A 2,431-nucleotide genomic window follows, 5' to 3' on the forward strand; every position below is an offset into this window, starting at 1 on the left:
AACCAGAGCTGTTTGGACCAATCAAGTTATCAGGTCTGGCTTTACACGATGATGGACGGATGGTCAACAGTAACGTAATCAACCATGTCACCAAAGAGCCCTTGGGTTGAATTTGGCTGTCGCTGGAGAATTGAGATGTGAAGATTCCACCATCGCATCTGTTATAGAACAGAGAACCGCAATCAAGGTATTTGTTGAACGGAAAGATGTTTTTTTCGTCCTTCCTACAGGATTTAGCAAACATTCGACACACGTCACGTACTCCGTTGCTCTGATTCCCAAACCATTCCATGAAACTTTTTTCCTAATCTTACATGTCTTCTAATTTCCATCTCTTTTTTATCCCAAACTGCCTGCATGTCCATGAAGTCTTTTCTCTGTGTTCTCTGTGCCAGTCAGCCATAATGGCTGTGCATTCCTCCACCAGTGGCACATTAGTAATCAAGGCACAGACAAGTGGGAGTCATATTGTTGCAGACAGCAGGCGAGCCAATCCTGCCAACACCTAGTGGGTGCTGTGACCGGTTTTCCTGATTCCTAAATCAGGAATTAATCTCTAAACCCCTCATAGATACGAGGGGTATCTACGAGGGGGAGGGAACCCCTCCCTCTTCTGAATAGATGTTTTTACTGCCTGAATCTGATCAATTTACCAATCTGAGCTACGCATGTCAGCAACACAATTGTCTCATCCCACGTCATCCTCCACCAGCTGAACTGAACTTCCCGGTGGACTTTAACGAGATCCACTCAGGCGTAAAAACCAGTGTTGCATCAGAACATAATTCTTAAAAGAGCAGGTTGAAAAATCTTTTTACTGGCCACTCTCGCCATACAGTGGCTCTTACAGCTTCTCTTTGTGCCGTAATGTCCAGAGTTATCCTCCCCATGTCACCTTCTCCCCTCCCCTCCTGCTGCAAAACATTGATCACTGATGTCAATAAGAGCCTACTCAATGTAATCTGGAAACACAGCCTGACAAACGCAGCGCCACAAATCTTAAAATCGCATATGGAAGCAACTGATTTCCCACAAAATGACAAATTCTTGAAGATACGAAGTTTAGTTTTTGGTTTACTTTATTTTTGTTTTGAATTTAAAGTGACAAATAAAACAAAAATAACAATGTACTCAGCAGGGAGAGGCAGAAAACCCACTGGTCTTATTTAAAGCTTCCACCTTAAAGGATAAGACTGGAGATGTTAGGTGTGTTCTGTGCTGGTGTTATTAATTTGTCAAAAAATCCATCCCACAAAGAAAGACTAGAACTACAGTGAATGTATCTACCAACAAGTATTGTGTGTGTGTGTGTGCGTGTGTGCGTGTGTGTGTGTCTGTGTGTGTGTGTCTGTGTGTGTGTGAGAAAATCCTGATATGACTTCTTCCTCTGTGCCATAGAGCTCCATTGTTTTAAAAACCTGACTGTCCTCACCCTGAAAACGGCCGTATAGGTTGATTGTCCAAGCAGTTCATAACAGCCCATAGGTTTCTTGTTTGGTGCGACCTTTCACAGCACATTTAGCTCGAGGCACCATCGTGCCAATGTACATCTAAACAGATCTGCTAGCATAGCTATAAACATTTCTTGTATCCACAGAGATATTAACCCTCATGTTGTCCACAGGTCAACTTGACCCGTTTTCCTGTATCAATGTTCTTTTTAATTCCCCAAAATAACACAATTGATTCCACACAACGCTCTTTGGCGTTTTAAAAAAAAGTCAAGTGTTTTTGAAATAGTATTGAGTAAAGGTTGACACAGTCCAGTCTGATTATCCATCACTATACATTCCTTTAATTTTAGTCTAAATAATTCATAATTTCTGCTTTTCTAACTCTTTTTCTAACTTATAATTTCCTATAAATGAGGTTTGACCATAAATTCCAAAAACAACTGTAAAATTTAAGTTAATAGATTAGTGTTACGTAGTGTTGAACGTTAAAAAAAGTGACAAACATTGAAAAAAGTGTTGAAAAATGGGACAAAAATGTAAGAAAAGTTAAAAACATAGATATACAGTGTTGACTTTCAATTTTGACGGGGAGACAACACAAGGGTTAAACTGCACTAACACCTTAATCATCCAGTATATCAGTGCATAAAATGTAAAGAACAAGCACTTAATGTAGGTTAACATGTTCTGTGTAATTTTCCCAGCGCTGGTAAGAAAACACCACATAGGCAGGAATTAGTTAAGAAGAACTGATTAAAGGAACGATAACCAGTGCAGCGTGGATTCTATAATGTGCAGTAATGCAACTTTCCGGGAACACTGCAATGCATGGATAATCTCTTATGTAATATTAAATTACTTAAATGGGAAAATGTGGACGGTTGATAGTCTCTGTTTGTCTGCAGCGTCCACATACTGTCTAGACAAATCCTGCAAATTACTGAAATACAATCCTATAGCTGTGTGTGTGTGTGTGT

At 39.9% G+C, this 2,431-nt stretch overlaps 1 protein-coding gene and 1 long non-coding RNA gene across 2 annotated transcripts in view; both read right to left on the reverse strand.

The window, feature by feature from the left end:
- Positions 1 to 159, reverse strand: part of LOC116687307 (uncharacterized) — a 19,193-nt gene extending 19,034 nt beyond the window's left edge. The window contains exon 1 of the long non-coding RNA XR_004331509.1: positions 1 to 159. This exon is cut by the window's left edge and continues 89 nt beyond it. This is a non-coding gene — a long non-coding RNA (uncharacterized LOC116687307).
- map1aa (microtubule-associated protein 1Aa) overlaps positions 1 to 2,431 on the reverse strand; it is a 41,637-nt gene that overhangs the window by 33,000 nt on the left and 6,206 nt on the right. The gene's annotated exons all lie outside the window — the stretch shown is intronic.

Source organism: Etheostoma spectabile, chromosome 1 (genome assembly GCF_008692095.1).
Source record: "Etheostoma spectabile isolate EspeVRDwgs_2016 chromosome 1, UIUC_Espe_1.0, whole genome shotgun sequence".
In the NCBI taxonomy this organism is placed as follows: Eukaryota; Metazoa; Chordata; class Actinopteri; order Perciformes; family Percidae; genus Etheostoma; species Etheostoma spectabile.